The sequence below is a fragment of the Pleurodeles waltl genome, chromosome 3_1 (genome assembly GCF_031143425.1).
Source record: "Pleurodeles waltl isolate 20211129_DDA chromosome 3_1, aPleWal1.hap1.20221129, whole genome shotgun sequence".
Classification (NCBI taxonomy): Eukaryota; Metazoa; Chordata; class Amphibia; order Caudata; family Salamandridae; genus Pleurodeles; species Pleurodeles waltl.
The window spans coordinates 1,249,423,404-1,249,447,537 of NC_090440.1; positions in this window are offsets into that span (position 1 = coordinate 1,249,423,404).

A 24,134-nucleotide genomic window follows, 5' to 3' on the forward strand; every position below is an offset into this window, starting at 1 on the left:
GAAAGAAAACAGAGGTTTTTTTGCAAAGTGCCTACCTGTAGATTTTGGCCTCTAGCTCAGCCGGGAACCTAGGGAAACCTAGCAAACCTGTGCATTTTTGAAAACCAGAGACCTAGGGGAATCCAAGATGGGGTGACTTGTGGAGCTCTGACCAGGTTCTGTTACCCAGAATCCTTTGCAAACCTCCAAATTTGGCTAAAAAAACACATTTTCCTCACATTTTGGTGACAGAATGTTCTGGAATCAGAGAGGAGCCACAAATTCCCTTCAACCAAGCGTTCCCCCATGTATCCCGATAAAAATGATACCTCACTTGTGTGGGTAGGCCTAGCACCCGCGACAGGAAATGCCCCAAAACGCAACGTGCACACATCACATTTTTTTAAAGAAAACAGAGGTGCTTTTTGCAAAGTGCCTACCTGTAGATTATGGCCTCTAGCTCAGCCGGCACGTAGGGAAACCTACCAAACCTATGCATTTTTGAAAACTAGAGACCTAGGGGAATCCAATATGGGGTGACTTGTGGGGCTCTGACTAGGTTTTGCTACCCAGAATCCTTTGCAAACCTCAAAATTTTGCAAAAAAAACACATTTTCCGCACATTTTGGTGACAGAAAGTTCTGGAATCAGAGGGGAGCCACAAATTTCCTTCCACCAAGCGTTCCCCCATGTCTCCCGATAAAAATGATACCTCACTTGTGTGGGTAGGCCTAGTGCCCGCGACAGGAAATGCCGCAAAATGCAACATGCACACATCACATTTTTTGAAAGAAAACAGAGGTGTTTTTTGCAAAGTACCTACCTGTAGATTTTGGCCTCTAGCTCAGCTGGCACATAGGGAAACCTACCAAACCTGTGCATTTTTGAAAACCAGAGACCTAGGGGAATCCAAGATGGGGTGACTTGTGGAGCTCTGACCAAGTTCTGTTACCCAGAATCCTTTGCAAGCCTCAAAATTTGGCTAAAAAAAACACATTTTCCTCACATTTTGGTGACAGAATGTTCTGGAATCAGAGAGGAGCCACAAATTCCCTTCAACCAAGCGTTCCCCCATGTATCCCGATAAAAATGATACCTCACTTTTGTGGGTAGGCCTAGCGCCAGCGACAGGAAATGCCCCAAAACGCAACGTGCACACATCACATTTTTTTAAAGAAAACAGAGGTGCTTTTTGCAAAGTACCTACCTGTAGATTATGGCCTCTAGCTCAGCCGGCACGTAGGGAAACCTAACAAACCTATGAATTTTTGAAAACTAGAGGCCTAGGGGAATCCAAGATGGGGTGACTAGTGGGGCTCTGACTAGGTTTTGTTACCCAGAATCCTTTGCAAACCTCAGAATTTGGCTAAAAAAACACATTTTCCTCACATTTTGGTGACAGAAAGTTCTGGAATCAGAGAGGAGCCACAAATTTCCTTCCACCCAACGTTCCCCCATGTCTCCCGATAAAAATGATACCTCACTTGTGTGGGTAGGCCTAGCTCCCGCGACAGGTTATGCCCCAAAATGCAACGTGGACACATCAAATTTTTTTAATTAAAACAGGTGTATTTTTTGCAAAGTGCCTACCTGTAGATTATGGCCTCTAGCTCAGCCGGCACGTAGGGAAACCTACCAAACCTATGCTTTTATTAAAACTAGAGACCTAGGTGAATTGTGGTGCTCTGACCAGGTTCTGTTACCCAGAATCCATTGCAAACCTCAAAATTTGGCTAAAAAAACACATTTTCCTCATAATTGGCCGACAGAAAGTTCTGGAATCAGAGAGGAGCCACAAATTTCCTTCCAGCCAGCGTTCCCCTAAGTCTCCTGATAAAAATGATACCTTACTTCTGTGGGTAGGCCTAGCGCCCGTGACAGGAAATGCCCCAAAACGCAACGTGCACACATCACATTTTTTGAAAGAAAACAGAGGTTTTTTTGCAAAGCGCCTACCTGTAGATTTTGGCCTCTAGCTCAGCCGGGAACCTAGGGAAACCTAGCAAACCTGTGCATTTTTGAAAACCAGAGACCTAGGGGAATCCAAGATGGGGTGACTTGTGGAGCTCTGACCAGGTTCTGTTACCCAGAATCCTTTGCAAACCTCCAAATTTGGCTAAAAAAACACATTTTCCTCACATTTTGGTGACAGAATGTTCTGGAATCAGAGAGGAGCCACAAATTCCCTTCAACCAAGCGTTCCCCCATGTATCCCGATAAAAATGATACCTCACTTGTGTGGGTAGGCCTAGCACCCGCGACAGGAAATGCCCCAAAACGTAACGTGCACACATCACATTTTTTTAAAGAAAACAGAGGTGCTTTTTGCAAAGTGCCTACCTGTAGATTATGGCCTCTAGCTCAGCCGGCACGTAGGGAAACCTAACAAACCTATGCATTTTTGAAAACTAGAGGCCTAGGGGAATCCAAGATGGGGTGACTTGTGGGGCTCTGGCTAGGTTTTGTTACCCAGAATCCTTTGCAAACCTCAAAATTTGGCTAAAAAAACACATTTTCCTCACATTTTGGTGACAGAAAGTTCTGGAATCAGAGAGGAGCCACCAATTTCCTTCCACCCAGCGTTCCCCCATGTCTCCCGATAAAAATGATACCTCACGTGTGTGGGTAGGCCTAGCTCCCGCGACAGGTTATGCCCCAAAATGCAACGTGGACACATCACAGTTTTTGAAAGAAATCAGAGGTGTTTTTTGCAAAGTGCCTACCTGTAGATTATGGCCTCTAGCTCAGCCGGCACGTAGGGAAACCTACCAAACCTATGCATTTCTGAAAACTAGAGACCTAGGGGAATCCAATATGGGGTGACTTGTGGGGCTCTGACTAGGTTTTGTTACCCAGAATCCTTTGCAAACCTCAAAATTTGGCAAAAAAACCACATTTTCCGCACATTTTGGTGACAGAAAGTTCTGGAATCAGAGAGGAGCCACAAATTTCCTTCCACAAAGCGTTCCCCCATGTCTCCCGATAAAAATGATACCTCACTTGTGTGGGTAGGCCTAGTGCCCGCGACAGGAAATGCCCCAAAACGCAACATGCACACATCACATTTTTTTAAAGAAAACAGAGGTGTTTTTTGCAAAGTACCTACCTGTAGATTTTGGCCTCTAGCTCAGCTGGCACCTATGGAAACCTACCAAACCTGTGCATTTTTGAAAACCAGAGACCTAGGGGAATCCAAGATGGGGTGACTTGTGGAGCTCTGACCAAGTTCTGTTACCCAGAATCCTTTGCAAACCTCAAAATTTGGCTAAAAAAACACATTTTCCTCACATTTTGGTGACAGAATGTTCTGGAATCAGAGAGGAGCCACGAATTCCCTTCAACCAAGCGTTCCCCCCATTTATCCCAATAAAAATGATACCTCACTTTTGTGGGTAGGCCTAGCGCCAGCGACAGGAAATGCCCCAAAACGCAACGTGCACACATCACATTTTTTTAAAGAAAACAGAGGTGCTTTTTGCAAAGTGCCTACCTGTAGATTATGGCCTCTAGCTCAGCCGGCACGTAGGGAAACCTAACAAACCTATGCATTTTTGAAAACTAGATGCCTAGGGGAATCCAAGATGGGGTGACTTGTGGGGCTCTGACTAGGTTTTGTTACCCAGAATCCTTTGCAAACCTCAGAATTTGGCTAAAAAACACATTTTCCTCACATTTTGGTGACAGAAAGTTCTGGAATCAGAGAGGAGCCACAAATTTCTTTCCACCCAGCGTTCCCCCATGTCTCCCGATAAAAATGATACCTCACTTGTGTGGGTAGGCCTAGCTCCCGCGACAGGTTATGCCCCAAAATGCAACGTGGACACATCACATTTTTTTAAAGAAAACAGGTGTTTTTTTTGCAAAGTGCCTACCTGTAGATTATGGCCTCTAGCTCAGTCGGCACGTAGGGAAACCTACCAAACCTATGCTTTTTTGAAAACTAGAGACCTAGGGGAATCCAATATGGGGTGAATTGTGGTGCTCTGACCAGGTTCTGTTACCCAGAATCCATTGCAAACCTCAAAATTTGGCTAAAAAAACACATTTTCCTCTTAATTGGCCGACAGAAAGTTCTGGAATCAGAGAGGAGCCACAAATTTCCTTCCAGCCAGCGTTCCCCTAAGTCTCCTGATAAAAATGATACCTTACTTCTGTGGGTAGGCCTAGCGCCCGTGACAGGAAATGCCCCAAAACGCAACGTGCACACATCACATTTTTTGAAAGAAAACAGAGGTTTTTTTGCGAAGTGCCTACCTGTAGATTTTGGCCTCTAGCTCAGCTGGGAACCTAGGGAAACCTAGCAAACCTGTGCATTTTTGAAAACCAGAGACCTAGGGGAATCCAAGATGGGGTGACTTGTGGAGCTCTGACCAGGTTCTGTTACCCAGAATCCTTTGCAAACCTCCAAATTTGGCTAAAAAAACACATTTTCCTCACATTTTGGTGACAGAAAGTTCTGGAATCAGAGAGGAGCCACAAATTTCCTTCCTCCCAACGTTCCCCCATGTCTCCCGATAAAAATGATACCTCACTTGTGTGGGTAGGCCTAGCTCCCGCGTCAGGTTATGCCCCAAAATGCAATGTGGACACATCACATTTATTGAAAGAAAACAGAGGTGTTTTTTACAAAGTACCTACCTGTAGATTTTGGCGTCTAGCTCAGCTGGCACATAGGGAACCCTACCAAACCTATGCATTTTTGAAAACTAGAGACCTAGGGGAATCCAATATGGGGTGACTTGTGGGGCTCTGACTAGGTTTTGTTACCCAGAATCCTTTGCAAACCTCAAAATTTGGCAAAAAAAACACATTTTCCTCACATTTTGGTGACAGAATGTTCTGGAATCAGAGAGGAGCCACAAATTCCCTTCAACCAAGCGTTCCCCCATGTATCCCGATAAAAATTATACCTCACTTTTGTGGGTAGGCCTAGCGCCCGCGACAGGAAATGCCCCAAAATGCAACGTGCACACATCAAATTTTTTTAAAGAAAACAGAGGTGCTTTTTGCAAAGTGCCTACCTGTAGATTATGGCCTCTAGCTCAGCCGGCACGTAGGGAAACCTAACAAACCTATGCATTTTTGAAAACTAGAGACCTAGGGGAATCCAAGATGGGGTGACTTGTGGGGCTCTGACTAGGTTTTGTTACCCAGAATCCTTTGCAAACCTCAAAATTTTGCTAAAAAAACACATTTTCCTCACATTTTGGTGACAGAAAGTTCTGGAATCAGAGAGGAGCCACACATTTCCTTCCACCCAGCATTCCCCCATGTCTCCCGATAAAAATGATACCTCACTTGTGTGGGTAGGCCTAGCTCCCGCGACAGGTTATGCCCCAAAATGCAACGTGGACACATCACATTTTTTTAAAGAAATCAGAGGTGTTTTTTTGCAAAGTGCCTACCTGTAGATTATGGCCTCTAGCTCAGCCGGCACGTGGGGAAACCTACCAAACCTATTCATTTTTTAAAACTAGAGACCTAGGGGAATCCAATATGGGGTGACTTGTGGAGCTCTGACCAAGTTCTGTTACCCAGAATCCTTTGCAAACCTCAAAATTTGGCAAATAAAACACATTTTCCTACATTTTGGTGACAGAAAGTTCTGGAATCAGAGAAGAGCCACAAATTTCCTTCCACCAAGCGTTCCCCCATGTCTCCCGATAAGAATGATACCTCACTTGTGTGGGTAGGCCTAGCTCCCGCGACAGGTTATGCCCAAAAATGCAACGTGGACACATCACATTTTTTGAAAGAAAACAGAGGTGTTTTTTTTGCAAAGTGCCTACCTGTTGATTATGGCCTCTAGCTCAGCCGGCACGTAGGGAAACCTACCAAACCTATGCTTTTTTGAAAACTAGAAACCTAGGGGAATCCAATATGGGGTGACTTGTGGGGCTCTGACTAGGTTTTGTTACCCAGAATCCTTTGCAAACCTCAAAATTTGGCAAAAAAACCACATTTTCCTCACATTTTGGTGACAGAAAGTTCTGGAATCAGAGAGGAGCCACAAATTTCCTTCCACCAAGCGTTCCCCCATGTATCCCGATAAAAATGATACCTCACTTGTGTGGGTAGGCCTAGTGCCCGCGACAGGAAATGCCCCAAAACGCAACATGCACACATCACATTTTTTGAAAGAAAATAGAGGTGTTTTTTGCAAAGTACCTACCTGTAGATTTTGGCCTCTAGCTCAGCTGGCACCTAGGGAAACCTACCAAACCTATGCATTTTTGAAAACTAGAGACGTAGAGGAATCCAAGATGGGGTGACTTGTGGGGCTCTGACCAGGTTCTGTTACCCAGAATCCTTTGCAAACCTCAAAATTTGGCTAAAAAAGCACATTTTCCTCACATTTTGGTGACAGAATGTTATGGAATCAGAGAGGAGCCACAAATTCCCTTCCACCAAGCGTTCCCCCATGTATCACGATAAAAATGATACCTCACTTGTGTGGGTAGGCCTAGTGCCAGCAACAGGAAATGCCCCAAAACGCAACATGCACACATCACATTTTTTGAAAGAAAACAGAGATGTTTTTTGCAAAGTACCTACCTGTAGATTTTGGCCTCTAGCTCAGCTGGCACCTAGGGAAACCTACCAAACCTGTGCATTTTTGCAAACCAGAGACCTAGGGGAATCCAAGATGGGGTGACTTGTGGAGCTCTGACCAGTTTCTGTTACCCAGAATCCTTTGCAAACCTCAAAATTTGGCTAACAAAACACATTTTCCTCACATTTTGGTGACAGAATGTTCTGGAATCAGAGAGGAGCCACAAATTCCCTTCAACCAAGCGTTCCCCCATGTATCCCGATAAAAATTCTACCTCACTTTTGTGGGTAGGAATAGCGCCCGCGACAGGAAATGCCCCAAAACGCAACGTGCACACATCACATTTTTTTAAAGAAAACAGAGGTGCTTTTTGCAAAGTGCCTACCTGTAGATTATGGCCTCTAGCTCAGCCGGCACGTAGGGAAGCCTAACAAACCTTTGCATTTTTGAAAACTAGAGGCCTAGGGGAATCCAAGATGGGGTGACTTGTGGGGCTCCGACTAGGTTTTGTTACCCAGAATCCTTTGCAAACCTCAAAATTTGGCTAAAAAAACACATTTTCCTCACATTTTGGTGACAGAAAGTTCTGGAATCAGAGAGGAGCCACAAATTTCCTTCCACCCAGCGTTCCCCCATGTCTCCCGATAAAAATGATACCTCACTTGTGTGGGTAGGCCTAGCTCCCGCGACAGGTTATGCCCAAAAATGCAACGTGGACACATCACATTTTTTTAAAGAAAACAGAGGTGTTTTTTTTGCAAAGTGCCTACCTGTAGATTATGGCCTTTAGCTCAGCCGGCACTTAGCGAAACCTACCAAACCTATGCTTTTTTGAATACTAGAGACCTAGGGGAATCCAATATGGGGTGACTTGTGGGGCTCTGACTAGGTTTTGTTACCCAGAATCCTTTGCAAACCTCAAAATTTGGCAAAAAAAACACATTTTCCTCACATTTTGGTGACAGAAAGTTCTGCAATCAGAGAGGAACCACAAATTTCCTTCCACCAAGCGTTCCCCCATGTATCCCGATAAAAATGATACCTCACTTGTGTGGGTAGGCCTAGTGCCCACGACAGGAAATGCCCCAAAACGCAACATGCACACATCACATTTTTTGAAAGAAAATAGAGGTGTTTTTTGCAAAGTACCTACCTGTAGATTTGGGCCTCTAGCTCAGCTGGCACCTAGGGAAACCTACCAAACCTATGCATTTTTGAAAACTAGAGACGTAGAGGAATCCAAGATGGGGTGACTTGTGGGGCTCTGACCAGGTTCTGTTACCCAGAATCCTTTGCAAACCTCAAAATTTGGCTAAAAAAGCACATTTTCCTCATATTTTGGTGACAGAATGTTCTGGAATCAGAGAGGAGCCACAAATTCCCTTCCACCAAGCGTTCCCCCATGTATCACAATAAAAATTATACCTCACTTGTGTGGGTAGGCCTAGCGCCTGCGACAGGAATTGCCCCAAAACGCAACGTGCACACATGACATTGTTTTAAAGAAAACAGAGGTGTTTTTTGCAAAGTACCTACCTGTAGATTTTGGCGTCTAGCTCAGCTGGCACCTAGGGAAACCTACCAAACCTATGCATTTTGCAAAACTAGAGACCTAGGAGAATCCAAAATGGTGTGATTTGTGGTGCTCTGACCAGGTTCTGTTACCCAGAATCCTTTGCAAACCTCAAAATTTGGGTAAAAAAACACATTTTCCTCATATTTGGCCGACAGAAAGTTCTGGAATCAGAGAGGAGCCACAAATTTCCTTCCAGCCAGCGTTCCCCTAAGTCTCCTGATAAAAATGATACCTTACTTCTGTGGGTAGGCCTAGCGCCCGCGACAGGAAATGCCCCAAAACGCAACATGCACACATCACATTTTTTTAAAGAAAACAGAGGTGTTTTTTGCAAAGTACCTACCTGTAGATTTTGGCCTCTAGCTCAGCTGGCACATAGGGAAACCTACCAAACCTGTGCATTTTTGAAAACCAGAGACCTAGGGGAATCCAAGATGGGGTGACTTGTGGAGCTCTGACCAAGTTCTGTTACCCAGAATCCTTTGCAAGCCTCAAAATTTGGCTAAAAAAACACATTTTCCTCACATTTTGGTGACAGAATGTTCTGGAATCAGAGAGGAGCCACAAATTCCCTTCAACCAAGTGTTCCCCCATGTATCCCGATAAAAATGATACCTCACTTTTGTGGGTAGGCCTAGCGCCAGCGACAGGAAATGCCCCAAAACGCAACGTGCACACATCACATTTTTTTAAAGAAAACAGAGGTGCTTTTTGCAAAGTGCCTACCTGTAGATTATGGCCTCTAGCTCAGCCGGCACGTAGGGAAACCTAACAAACCTATGAATTTTTGAAAACTAGAGGCCTAGGGGAATCCAAGATGGGGTGACTAGTGGGGCTCTGACTAGGTTTTGTTACCCAGAATCCTTTGCAAACCTCAGAATTTGGCTAAAAAAACACATTTTCCTCACATTTTGGTGACAGAAAGTTCTGGAATCAGAGAGGAGCCACAAATTTCCTTCCACCCAACGTTCCCCCATGTCTCCCGATAAAAATGATACCTCACTTGTGTGGGTAGGCCTAGCTCCCGCGACAGGTTATGCCCCAAAATGCAACGTGGACACATCACATTTTTTTAATTAAAACAGGTGTATTTTTTGCAAAGTGCCTACCTGTAGATTATGGCCTCTAGCTCAGCCGGCACGTAGGGAAACCTACCAAACCTATGCTTTTATTAAAACTAGAGACCTAGGTGAATTGTGGTGCTCTGACCAGGTTCTGTTACCCAGAATCCATTGCAAACCTCAAAATTTGGCTAAAAAAACACATTTTCCTCATAATTGGCCGACAGAAAGTTCTGGAATCAGAGAGGAGCCACAAATTTCCTTCCAGCCAGCGTTCCCCTAAGTCTCCTGATAAAAATGATACCTTACTTCTGTGGGTAGGCCTAGCGCCCGTGACAGGAAATGCCCCAAAACGCAACGTGCACACATCACATTTTTTGAAAGAAAACAGAGGTTTTTTTGCAAAGCGCCTACCTGTAGATTTTGGCCTCTAGCTCAGCCGGGAACCTAGGGAAACCTAGCAAACCTGTGCATTTTTGAAAACCAGAGACCTAGGGGAATCCAAGATGGGGTGACTTGTGGAGCTCTGACCAGGTTCTGTTACCCAGAATCCTTTGCAAACCTCCAAATTTGGCTAAAAAAACACATTTTCCTCACATTTTGGTGACAGAATGTTCTGGAATCAGAGAGGAGCCACAAATTCCCTTCAACCAAGCGTTCCCCCATGTATCCCGATAAAAATGATACCTCACTTGTGTGGGTAGGCCTAGCACCCGCGACAGGAAATGCCCCAAAACGTAACGTGCACACATCACATTTTTTTAAAGAAAACAGAGGTGCTTTTTGCAAAGTGCCTATCTGTAGATTATGGCCTCTAGCTCAGTCGGCACGTAGGGAAACCTAACAAACCTATGCATTTTTGAAAACTAGAGGCCTAGGGGAATCCAAGATGGGGTGACTTGTGGGGCTCTGACTAGGTTTTGTTACCCAGAATCCTTTGCAAACCTCAAAATTTGGCTAAAAAAACACATTTTCCTCACATTTTGGTGACAGAAAGTTCTGGAATCAGAGAGGAGCCACCAATTTCCTTCCACCCAGCGTTCCCCCATGTCTCCCGATAAAAATGATACCTCACGTGTGTGGGTAGGCCTAGCTCCCGCGACAGGTTATGCCCCAAAATGCAACGTGGACACATCACATTTTTTGAAAGAAATCAGAGGTGTTTTTTGCAAAGTGCCTACCTGTAGATTATGGCCTCTAGCTCAGCCGGCACGTAGGGAAACCTACCAAACCTATGCATTTCTGAAAACTAGAGACCTAGGGGAATCCAATATGGGGTGACTTGTGGGGCTCTGACTAGGTTTTGTTACCCAGAATCCTTTGCAAACCTCAAAATTTGGCAAAAAAAACACATTTTCCGCACATTTTGGTGACAGAAAGTTCTGGAATCAGAGAGGAGCCACAAATTTCCTTCCACAAAGCGTTCCCCCATGTCTCCCGATAAAAATGATACCTCACTTGTGTGGGTAGGCCTAGTGCCCGCGACAGGAAATGCCCCAAAACGCAACATGCACACATCACATTTTTTTAAAGAAAACAGAGGTGTTTTTTGCAAAGTACCTACCTGTAGATTTTGGCCTCTAGCTCAGCTGGCACCTATGGAAACCTACCAAACCTGTGCATTTTTGAAAACCAGAGACCTAGGGGAATCCAAGATGGGGTGACTTGTGGAGCTCTGACCAAGTTCTGTTACCCAGAATCCTTTGCAAATCTCAAAATTTGGCTAAAAACACATTTTCCTCACATTTTGGTGACAGAATGTTCTGGAATCAGAGAGGAGCCACGAATTCCCTTCAACCAAGCGTTCCCCCCATTTATCCCAATAAAAATGATACCTCACTTTTGTGGGTAGGCCTAGCGCCAGCGACAGGAAATGCCTCAAAACGCAACATGCACACATCACATTTTTTTAAAGAAAACAGAGGTGCTTTTTGCAAAGTGCCTACCTGTAGATTATGGCCTCTAGCTCAGCCGGTACGTAGGGAAACCTAACAAACCTATGCATTTTTGAAAACTAGATGCCTAGGGGAATCCAAGATGGGGTGACTTGTGGGGCTCTGACTAGGTTTTGTTACCCAGAATCCTTTGCAAACCTCAGAATTTGGCTAAAAAACACATTTTCCTCACATTTTGGTGACAGAAAGTTCTGGAATCAGAGAGGAACCACAAATTTCTTTCCACCCAGCGTTCCCCCATGTCTCCCGATAAAAATGATACCTCACTTGTGTGGGTAGGCCTAGCTCCCGCGACAGGTTATGCCCCAAAATGCAACGTGGACACATCACATTTTTTTAAAGAAAACAGGTGGTTTTTTTGCAAAGTGCCTACCTGTAGATTATGGCCTCTAGCTCAGTCGGCACGTAGGGAAACCTACCAAACCTATGCTTTTTTGAAAACTAGAGACCTAGGGGAATCCAATATGGGGTGAATTGTGGTGCTCTGACCAGGTTCTGTTACCCAGAATCCATTGCAAACCTCAAAATTTGGCTAAAAAAACACATTTTCCTCATAATTGGCCGACAGAAAGTTCTGGAATCAGAGAGGAGCCACAAATTTCCTTCCAGCCAGCGTTCCCCTAAGTCTCCTGATAAAAATGATACCTTACTTCTGTGGGTAGGCCTAGCGCCCGTGACAGGAAATGCCCCAAAACGCAACGTGCACACATCACATTTTTTGAAAGAAAACAGAGGTTTTTTTGCGAAGTGCCTACCTGTAGATTTTGGCCTCTAGCTCAGCTGGGAACCTAGGGAAACCTAGCAAACCTGTGCATTTTTGAAAACCAGAGACCTAGGGGAATCCAAGATGGGGTGACTTGTGGAGCTCTGACCAGGTTCTGTTACCCAGAATCCTTTGCAAACCTCCAAATTTGGCTAAAAAAACACATTTTCCTCACATTTTGGTGACAGAAAGTTCTGGAATCAGAGAGGAGCCACAAATTTCCTTCCTCCCAACGTTCCCCCATGTCTCCCGATAAAAATGATACCTCACTTGTGTGGGTAGGCCTAGCTCCCACGTCAGGTTATGCCCCAAAATGCAATGTGGACACATCACATTTATTGAAAGAAAACAGAGGTGTTTTTTACAAAGTACCTACCTGTAGATTTTGGCGTCTAGCTCAGCTGGCACATAGGGAACCCTACCAAACCTATGCATTTTTGAAAACTAGAGACCTAGGGGAATCCAATATGGGGTGACTTGTGGGGCTCTGACTAGGTTTTGTTACCCAGAATCCTTTGCAAACCTCAAAATTTGGCAAAAAAAACACATTTTCCTCACATTTTGGTGACAGAATGTTCTGGAATCAGAGAGGAGCCACAAATTCCCTTCAACCAAGCGTTCCCCCATGTATCCCGATAAAAATTATACCTCACTTTTGTGGGTAGGCCTAGCGCCCGCGACAGGAAATGCCCCAAAATGCAACGTGCACACATCACATTTTTTTAAAGAAAACAGAGGTGCTTTTTGCAAAGTGCCTACCTGTAGATTATGGCCTCTAGCTCAGCCGGCACGTAGGGAAACCTAACAAACCTATGCATTTTTGAAAACTAGAGACCTAGGGGAATCCAAGATGGGGTGACTTGTGGGGCTCTGACTAGGTTTTGTTACCCAGAATCCTTTGCAAACCTCAAAATTTTGCTAAAAAAACACATTTTCCTCACATTTTGGTGACAGAAACTTCTGGAATCAGAGAGGAGCCACACATTTCCTTCCACCCAGCGTTCCCCCATGTCTCCCGATAAAAATGATACCTCACTTGTGTGGGTAGGCCTAGCTCCCGCGACAGGTTATGCCCCAAAATGCAACGTGGACACATCACATTTTTTTAAAGAAATCAGAGGTGTTTTTTGCAAAGTGCCTACCTGTAGATTATGGCCTCTAGCTCAGCCGGCACGTGGGGAAACCTACCAAACCTATGCATTTTTTAAAACTAGAGACCTAGGGGAATCCAATATGGGGTGACTTGTGGAGCTCTGACCAAGTTCTGTTACCCAGAATCCTTTGCAAACCTCAAAATTTGGCAAATAAAACACATTTTCCTACATTTTGGTGACAGAAAGTTCTGGAATCAGAGAAGAGCCACAAATTTCCTTCCACCAAGCGTTCCCCCATGTCTCCCGATAAGAATGATACCTCACTTGTGTGGGTAGGCCTAGCTCCCGCGACAGGTTATGCCCAAAAATGCAACGTGGACACATCACATTTTTTGAAAGAAAACAGAGGTGTTTTTTTTGCAAAGTGCCTACCTGTTGATTATGGCCTCTAGCTCAGCCGGCACGTAGGGAAACCTACCAAACCTATGCTTTTTTGAAAACTAGAAACCTATGGGAATCCAATATGGGGTGACTTGTGGGGCTCTGACTAGGTTTTGTTACCCAGAATCCTTTGCAAACCTCAAAATTTGGCAAAAAAAACACATTTTCCTCACATTTTGGTGACAGAAAGTTCTGGAATCAGAGAGGAGCCACAAATTTCCTTCCACCAAGCGTTCCCCCATGTATCCCGATAAAAATGATACCTTACTTCTGTGGGTAGGCCTAGCGCCCGTGACAGGAAATGCCCCAAAACGCAACGTGCACACATCACATTTTTTTAAAGAAAACAGAGGTTTTTTTGCAAAGTGCCTACCTGTAGATTTTGGCCTCTAGCTCAGCCGGCACGTAGGGAAACCTACCAAACCTGTGCATTTTTGAAAACTAGATACCTAGGCGAATCCAAGATGGGGTGACTTGTGGGGCTCTGACTAGGTTTTGTTACCCAGAATCCTTTGCAAACCTCAAAATTTGGCTCAAAAAAACACATTTTCCTCACATTTTGGTGACAGAAAGTTCTGGAATCAGAGAGGAGCCACAAATTTCCTTCCTCCCAACGTTCCCCCATGTCTCCCGATAAAAATGATACCTCACTTGTGTGGGTAGGCCTAGCTCCCGCGTCAGGTTATGCCCCAAAATGCAATGTGGACACATCACATTTATTGAAAGAAAACAGAGGTGTTTTTTACAAAGTACCTACCTGTAGATTTTGGCGTCTAGCTCAGCTGGCACATAGGGAACCCTACCAAACCTATGCATTTTTGAAAACTAGAGACCTAGGGGAATCCAATATGGGGTGACTTGTGGGGCTCTGACTAGGTTTTGTTACCCAGAATCCTTTGCAAACTTCAAAATTTGGCAAAAAAAACACATTTTCCTCACATTTTGGTGACAGAATGTTCTGGAATCAGAGAGGAGCCACAAATTCCCTTCAACCAAGCGTTCCCCCATGTATCCCGATAAAAATTCTACCTCACTTTTGTGGGTAGGAATAGCGCCCGCGACAGGAAATGCCCCAAAACGCAACGTGCACACATCACATTTTTTTAAAGAAAACAGAGGTGCTTTTTGCAAAGTGCCTACCTGTAGATTATGGCCTCTAGCTCAGCCGGCACGTAGGGAAGCCTAACAAACCTTTGCATTTTTGAAAACTAGAGGCCTAGGGGAATCCAAGATGGAGTGACTTGTGGGGCTCTGACTAGGTTTTGTTACCCAGAATCCTTTGCAAACCTCAAAATTTGGCTAAAAAAACACATTTTCCTCACATTTTGGTGACAGAAAGTTCTGGAATCAGAGAGGAGCCACAAATTTCCTTCTACCAAGCGTTCCCCCATGTCTCCCGATAAAAATGATACCTCACTTGTGTGGGTAGGCCTAGTGCCCGCGACAGGAAATGCCCCAAAACGCAACATGCACACATCACATTTTTTTAAAGAAAACAGAGGTGTTTTTTGCAAAGTACCTACCTATAGATTTTGGCCTCTAGCTCAGCTGGCACCTAGGGAAACCTACCAAACCTGTGCATTTTTGAAAACTAGAGACCTAGAGGAATCCAAGATGGGGTCACTTGTGGAGCTCTGACCAGGTTCTGTTACCCAGAATCCTTTGCAAACCTCAAAATTTGGCTAACAAAACACATTTTCCTCACATTTTGGTGACAGAATGTTCTGGAATCAGAGAGGAGCCACAAATTCCCTTCAACCAAGCGTTCCCCCATGTATCCCGATAAAAATTCTACCTCACTTTTGTGGGTAGGAATAGCGCCCGCGACAGGAAATGCCCCAAAACGCAACGTGCACACATCACATTTTTTTAAAGAAAACAGAGGTGCTTTTTGCAAAGTGCCTACCTGTAGATTATGGCCTCTAGCTCAGCCGGCACGTAGGGAAGCCTAACAAACCTTTGCATTTTTGAAAACTAGAGGCCTAGGGGAATCCAAGATGGGGTGACTTGTGGGGCTCCGACTAGGTTTTGTTACCCAGAATCCTTTGCAAACCTCAAAATTTGGCTAAAAAAACACATTTTCCTCACATTTTGGTGACAGAAAGTTCTGGAATCAGAGAGGAGCCACAAATTTCCTTCCACCCAGCGTTCCCCCATGTCTCCCGATAAAAATGATACCTCACTTGTGTGGGTAGGCCTAGCTCCCGCGACAGGTTATGCCCAAAAATGCAACGTGGACACATCACATTTTTTTAAAGAAAACAGAGGTGTTTTTTTTGCAAAGTGCCTACCTGTAGATTATGGCCTTTAGCTCAGCCGTCACTTAGCGAAACCTACCAAACCTATGCTTTTTTGAATACTAGAGACCTAGGGGAATCCAATATGGGGTGACTTGTGGGGCTCTGACTAGGTTTTGTTACCCAGAATCCTTTGCAAACCTCAAAATTTGGCAAAAAAAACACATTTTCCTCACATTTTGGTGACAGAAAGTTCTGGAATCAGAGAGGAACCACAAATTTCCTTCCACCAAGCGTTCCCCCATGTATCCCGATAAAAATGATACCTCACTTGTGTGGGTAGGCCTAGTGCCCGCGACAGGAAATACCCCAAAACGCAACATGCACACATCACATTTTTTGAAAGAAAATAGAGGTGTTTTTTGCAAAGTACCTACCTGTAGATTTGGGCCTCTAGCTCAGCTGGCACCTAGGGAAACCCACCAAACCTATGCATTTTTGAAAACTAGAGACGTAGAGGAATCCAAGATGGGGTGACTTGTGGGGCTCTGACCAGGTTCTGTTACCCAGAATCCTTTGCAAACCTCAAAATTTGGCTAAAAAAGCACATTTTCCTCATATTTTGGTGACAGAATGTTCTGGAATCAGAGAGGAGCCACAAATTCCCTTCCACCAAGCGTTCCCCCATGTATCACAATAAAAATTATACCTCACTTGTGTGGGTAGGCCTAGCGCCTGCGACAGGAATTGCCCCAAAACGCAACGTGCACACATGACATTGTTTTAAAGAAAACAGAGGTGTTTTTTGCAAAGTACCTACCTGTAGATTTTGGCGTCTAGCTCAGCTGGCACCTAGGGAAACCTACCAAACCTATGCATTTTTGAAAACTAGAGACCTAGGAGAATCCAAAATGGTGTGATTTGTGGTGCTCTGACCAGGTTCTGTTACCCAGAATCCTTTGCAAACCTCAAAATTTGGGTAAAAAAACACATTTTCCTCATATTTGGCCGACAGAAAGTTCTGGAATCAGAGAGGAGCCACAAATTTCCTTCCAGCCAGCGTTCCCCTATGTTTCCTGATAAAAATGATACCTTACTTCTGTGGGTAGGCCTAGCGCCCGTGACAGGAAATGCCCCAAAACGCAACGTGCACACATCACATTTTTTTAAAGAAAACAGAGTTTTTTTTGCAAAGTGCCTACCTGTAGATTTTGGCCTCTAGCTCAGCCGGAACCTAGGGAAACCTAGCAAACCTGTGCATTTTTGAAAACTAGAGACCTAGGGGAATCCAAGATGGGGTGACTTGTGGAGCTCTGACCAGGTTCTGTTACCCAGAATCCTTTGCAAACCTCAAAATTTGGCTAAAAAAAACACATTTTCCTCACATTTTCGTGACAGAATGTTCTGGAATCAGAGAGGAGCCACAAATTTCCTTCTACCAAGCGTTCCCCCATGTCTCCCGATAAAAATGATACCTCACTTGTGTGGGTAGGCCTAGTGCCCGCGACAGGAAATGCCCCAAAACGCAACATGCACACATCACATTTTTTTAAAGAAAACAGAGGTGTTTTTTGCAAAGTACCTACCTATAGATTTTGGCCTCTAGCTCAGCTGGCACCTAGGGAAACCTACCAAACCTGTGCATTTTTGAAAACTAGAGACCTAGAGGAATCCAAGATGGGGTGACTTGTGGAGCTCTGACCAGGTTCTGTTACCCAGAATCCTTTGCAAACCTCAAAATTTGGCTAACAAAACACATTTTCCTCACATTTTGGTGACAGAATGTTCTGGAATCAGAGAGGAGCCACAAATTCCCTTCAACCAAGCGTTCCCCCATGTATCCCGATAAAAATTCTACCTCACTTTTGTGGGTAGGAATAGCGCCCGCGACAGGAAATGCCCCAAAACGCAACGTGCACACATCACATTTTTTTAAAGAAAACAGAGGTGCTTTTTGCAAAGTGCCTACCTGTAGATTATGGCCTCTAGCTCAGCCGGCACGTAGGGAAGCCTAACAAACCTTTGCATTTTTGAAAACTAGAGGCCTAGGGGAATCCAAGATGGGGTGACTTGTGGGGCTCTGACTAGGTTTTGTTACCCAGAATCCTTTGCAAACCTCAAAATTTGGCTAAAAAAACACATTTTCCTCACATTTTGGTGACAGAAAGTTCTGGAATCAGAGAGGAGCCACAAATTTCCTTCCACCCAGCGTTCCCCCATGTCTCCCGATAAAAATGATACCTCACTTGTGTGGGTAGGCCTAGCTCCCGCGACAGGTTATGCCCAAAAATGCAACGTGGACACATCACATTTTTTTAAAGAAAACAGGTGTTTTTTTTGCAAAGTGCCTACCTGTAGATTATGGCCTTTAGCTCAGCCGGCACTTAGCGAAACCTACCAAACCTATGCTTTTTTGAATACTAGAGACCTAGGGGAATCCAATATGGGGTGACTTGTGGGGCTCTGACTAGGTTTTGTTACCCAGAATCCTTTGCAAACCTCAAAATTTGGCAAAAAAAACACATTTTCCTCACATTTTGGTGACAGAAAGTTCTGGAATCAGAGAGGAACCACAAATTTCCTTCCACCAAGCGTTCCCCCATGTATCCCGATAAAAATGATACCTCACTTGTGTGGGTAGGCCTAGTGCCCGCGACAGGAAATGCCCCAAAACGCAACATGCACACATCACATTTTTTTAAAGAAAATAGAGGTATTGTTTGCAAAGTACCTACCTGTAGATTTGGGCCTCTAGCTCAGCTGGCACCTAGGGAAACCTACCAAACCTATGCATTTTTGAAAACTAGAGACGTAGAGGAATCCAAGATGGGGTGACTTGTGGGGCTCTGACCAGGTTCTGTTACCCAGAATCCTTTGCAAACCTCAAAATTTGGCTAAAAAAGCACATTTTCCTCAAATTTTGGTGAAAGAATGTTATGGAATCAGAGAGGAGCCACAAATTCCCTTCCACCAAGCGTTCCCCCATGTATCAAGATAAAAATGATACCTCACTTGTGTGGGTAGGCCTAGTGCCCGCAACAGGAAATTCCCCAAAACGCAACATGCACACATCACATTTTTTGAAAGAAAACAGAGATGTTTTTTGCAAAGTACCTACCTGTAGATTTTGGCCTCTTGCTCAGCTGGCACCTAGGGAAACCTACCAAACCTGTGCATTTTTGCAAACCAGAGACCTAGGGGAATCCAAGATGGGGTGACTTGTGGAGCTCTGACCAGGTTCTGTTACCCAGAATCCTTTGCAAACCTCAAAATTTGGCTAACAAAACACATTTTCCTCACATTTTGGTGACAGAATGTTCTGGAATCAGAGAGGAGCCACAAATTCCCTTCAACCAAGCGTTCCCCCATGTATCCCGATAAAAATTCTACCTCACTTTTGTGGGTAGGAATAGCGCCCGCGACAGGAAATGCCCCAAAACGCAACGTGCACACATCACATTTTTTTAAAGAAAACAGAGGTGCTTTTTGCAAAGTGCCTACCTGTAGATTATGGCCTCTAGCTCAGCCGGCACGTAGGGAAGCCTAACAAACCTTTGCATTTTTGAAAACTAGAGGCCTAGGGGAATCCAAGATGGGGTGACTTGTGGGGCTCTGACTAGGTTTTGTTACACAGAATCCTTTGCAAACCTCAAAATTTGGCTAAAAAAACACATTTTCCTCACATTTTGGTGACAGAAAGTTCTGGAATCAGAGAGGAGCCACAAATTTCCTTCCACCCAGCGTTCCCCCATGTCTCCCGATAAAAATGATACCTCACTTGTGTGGGTAGGCCTAGCTCCCGCGACAGGTTATGCCCAAAACTGCAACGTGGACACATCACATTTTTTTAAAGAAAACAGAGGTGTTTTTTTTGCAAAGTGCCTACCTGTAGATTATGGCCTTTAGCTCAGCCGGCACTTAGCGAAACCTACCAAACCTATGCTTTTTTGAATACTAGAGACCTAGGGGAATCCAATATGGGGTGACTTGTGGGGCTCTGACTAGGTTTTGTTACCCAGAATCCTTTGCAAACCTCAAAATTTGGCAAAAAAAACAAATTTTCCTCACATTTTGGTGACAGAAAGTCCTGGAATCAGAGAGGAACCACAAATTTCCTTCCACCAAGCGTTCCCCCATGTATCCCGATAAAAATGATACCTCACTTGTGTGGGTAGGCCTAGTGCCCGCGACAGGAAATGCCCCAAAACGCAACATGCACACATCACATTTTTTGAAAGAAAATAGAGGTGTTTTTTGCAAAGTACCTACCTGTAGATTTGGGCCTCTAGCTCAGCTGGCACCTAGGGAAACCTACCAAACCTATGCATTTTTGAAAACTAGAGACGTAGAGGAATCCAAGATGGGGTGACTTGTGGGGCTCTGACCAGGTTCTTTTACCCAGAATCCTTTGCAAACCTCAAAATTTGGCTAAAAAAGCAAATTTTCCTCACATTTTGGTGACAGAATGTTCTGGAATCAGAGAGGAGCCACAAATTCCCTTCCACCAAGCGTTCCCCCATGTATCACAATAAAAATTATACCTCACTTGTGTGGGTAGGCCTAGCGCCTGCGACAGGAATTGCCCCAAAACGCAACGTGCACACATGACATTGTTTTAAAGAAAACAGAGGTGTTTTTTGCAAAGTACCTACCTGTAGATTTTGGCGTCTAGCTCAGCTGGCACCTAGGGAAACCTACCAAACCTATGCATTTTTGAAAACTAGAGACCTAGGAGAATCCAAAATGGTGTGATTTGTGGTGCTCTGACCAGGTTCTGTTACCCAGAATCCTTTGCAAACCTCAAAATTTGGCTAAAAAAACACATTTTCCTAATATTTGGCTGACAGAAAGTTCTGGAATCAGAGAGGAGCCACAAATTTCCTTCCAGCCAGCGTTCCCCTAAGTCTCCTGATAAAAATGATACCTTACTTCTGTGGGTAGGCTTAGCGCCCGTGACAGGAAATGCCCCAAAACGCAACGTGCACACATCACATTTTTTTAAAAGAAAACAGAGGTTTTTTTGCAAAGTGCCTACCTGTAGATTTTGGCCTCTAGCTCAGCCGGAACCTAGGGAAACCTAGCAAACCTGTGCATTTTTGAAAACTAGAGACCTAGGGGAATCCAAGATGGGGTGACTTGTGGAGCTCTGACCAGGTTCTGTTACCCAGAATCCTTTGCAAACCTCAAAATTTGGCTAAAAAAAAACACATTTTCCTCACATTTTCGTGACAGAATGTTCTGGAATCAGAGAGGAGCCACAAATTTCCTTCTACCAAGCGTTCCCCCATGTCTCCCGATAAAAATGATACCTCACTTGTGTGGGTAGGCCTAGTGCCCGCGACAGGAAATGCCGCAAAACGCAACATGCACACATCACATTTTTTTAAAGAAAACAGAGGTGTTTTTTGCAAAGTACCTACCTATAGATTTTGGCCTCTAGCTCAGCTGGCACCTAGGGAAACCTACCAAACCTGTGCATTTTTGAAAACTAGAGACCTAGTGGAATCCAAGATGGGGTGACTTGTGGAGCTCTGACCAGGTTCTGTTACCCAGAATCCTTTGCAAACCTCAAAATTTGGCTAACAAAACACATTTTCCTCACATTTTGGTGACAGAATGTTCTGGAATCAGAGAGGAGCCACAAATTCCCTTCAACCAAGCGTTCCCCCATGTATCCCGATAAAAATTCTACCTCACTTTTGTGGGTAGGAATAGCGCCCGCGACAGGAAATGCCCCAAAACGCAACGTGCACACATCACATTTTTTTAAAGAAAACAGAGGTGCTTTTTGCAAAGTGCCTACCTGTAGATTATGGCCTCTAGCTCAGCCGGCACATAGGGAAGCCTAACAAACCTTTGCATTTTTGAAAACTAGAGGCCTAGGGGAATCCAAGATGGGGTGACTTGTGGGGCTCTGACTAGGTTTTGTTACCCAGAATCCTTTGCAAACTTCAAAATTTGGCTAAAAAAACACATTTTCATCACATTTTGGTGACAGAAAGTTCTGGAATCAGAGAGGAGCCACAAATTTCCTTCCACCCAGCGTTCCCCCATGTCTCCCGATAAAAATGATACCTCACTTGTGTGGGTAGGCCTAGCTCCCGCGACAGGTTATGCCCAAAAATGCAACGTGGACACATCACATTTTTTTAAAGAAAACAGAGGTGTTTTTTTTTGCAAAGTGCCTACCTGTAGATTATGGCCTTTAGCTCAGCCGGCACTTAGCGAAACCTACCAAACCTATGCTTTTTTGAATACTAGAGACCTAGGGCAATCCAATATGGGGTGACTTGTGGGGCTCTGACTAGGTTTTGTTACCCAGAATCCTTTGCAAACCTCAAAATTTGGCAAAAAAAACACATTTTCCTCACATTTTGGTGACAGAAAGTTCTGGAATCAGAGAGGAACCACAAATTTCCTTCCACCAAGCGTTCCCCCATGTATCCCGATAAAAATGATACCTCACTTGTGTGGGTAGGCCTAGTGCCCGCGACAGGAAATGCCCCAAAACGCAACATGCACACATCACATTTTTTGAAAGAAAATAGAGGTGTTTTTTGCAAAGCACCTACCTGTAGATTTGGGCCTCTAGCTCAGCTGGCACCTAGGGAAACCTACCAAACCTATGCATTTTTGAAAACTAGAGACGTAGAGGAATCCAAGATGGGGTGACTTGTGGGGCTCTGACCAGGTTCTGTTACCCAGAATCCTTTGCAAACCTCAAAATTTGGCTAAAAAAGCACATTTTCCTCACATTTTGGTGACAGAATGTTCTGGAATCAGAGAGGAGCCACAAATTCCCTTCCACCAAGCGTTCCCCCATGTATCACAATAAAAATTATACCTCACTTGTGTGGGTAGGCCTAGCGCCTGCGACAGGAATTGCCCCAAAACGCAACGTGCACACATGACATTGTTTTAAAGAAAACAGAGGTGTTTTTTGCAAAGTACCTACCTGTAGATTTTGGCGTCTAGCTCAGCTGGCACCTAGGGAAACCTACCAAACCTATGCATTTTTGAAAACTAGAGACCTAGGAGAATCCAGAATGGTGTGATTTGTGGTGCTCTGACCAGGTTCTGTTACCCAGAATCCTTTGCAAACCTCAAAATTTGGCTAAAAAAACACATTTTCCTCATATTTGGCCGACAGAAAGTTCTGGAATCAGAGAGGAGCCACAAATTTCCTTCCAGCCAGCGTTCCCCTAAGTCTCCTGATAAAAATGATACCTTACTTCTGTGGGTAGGCATAGCGCCCGTGACAGGAAATGCCCCAAAACGCAACGTGCACACATCACATTTTTTTAAAGAAAACAGAGGTTTTTTTGCAAAGTGCCTACCTGTAGATTTTGGCCTCTAGCTCAGCCGGAACCTAGGGAAACCTAGCAAACCTGTGCATTTTTGAAAACTAGAGACCTAGGGGAATCCAAGATGGGGTGACTTGTGGAGCTCTGACCAGGTTCTGTTACTCAGAATCCTTTGCAAACCTCAAAATTTGGCTAAAAAAAACACATTTTCCTCACATTTTCGTGACAGAATGTTCTGGAATCAGAGAGGAGCCACAAATTTCCTTCTACCAAGCGTTCCCCCATGTCTCCCGATAAAAATGATACCTCACTTGTGTGGGTAGGCCTAGTGCCCGCGACAGGAAATGCCCCAAAACGCAACATGCACACATCACATTTTTTTAAAGAAAACAGAGGTGTTTTTTGCAAAGTACCTACCTATAGATTTTGGCCTCTAGCTCAGCTGGCACCTAGGGAAACCTACCAAACCTGTGCATTTTTGAAAACTAGAGACCTAGGGGAATCCAAGATGGGGTGACTTGTGGAGCTCTGACCAGGTTCTGTTACCCAGAATCCTTTGCAAACCTCAAAATTTGGCTAAAAAAAACACATTTTCCTCACATTTTCGTGACAGAATGTTCTGGAATCAGAGAGGAGCCACAAATTCCCTTCAACCAAGCGTTCCCCCATGTATCCCGATAAAAATTATACTTCACTTGTGTGGGTAGGCCTAGCGACCGCGACAGGAAATGCCCCAAAACACAACGTGCACACATCACATTTTTTTAAAGAAAACAGAGGTGCTTTTTGCAAAGTGCCTACCTGCAGATTATGGCCTCTAGCTCAGCCGGCACGTAGAGAAACCTAACAAACCTATGCATTTCTGAAAACTAGAGACCTAGGGGAATCCAAGATGGGGTGACTTGTGGGGCTCTGAATAGGTTGTGTTACCCAGAATCCTTTGCAAAACTCAGAATTTGGCTAAAAAAACAAATTTTCCTCACATTTTGGTGACAGAAAGTTCTGGAATCAGAGAGGAGCCACAAATTTCCTTCCTCCCAACGTTCCCCCATATCTCCCGATAAAAATTATACCTCACTTGTGTGGGTAGGCCTAGCTCCCGCGACAGGTTATGCCCCAAAATGCAATGTGGACACATCACATTTATTGAAAGAAAACAGAGGTGTTTTTT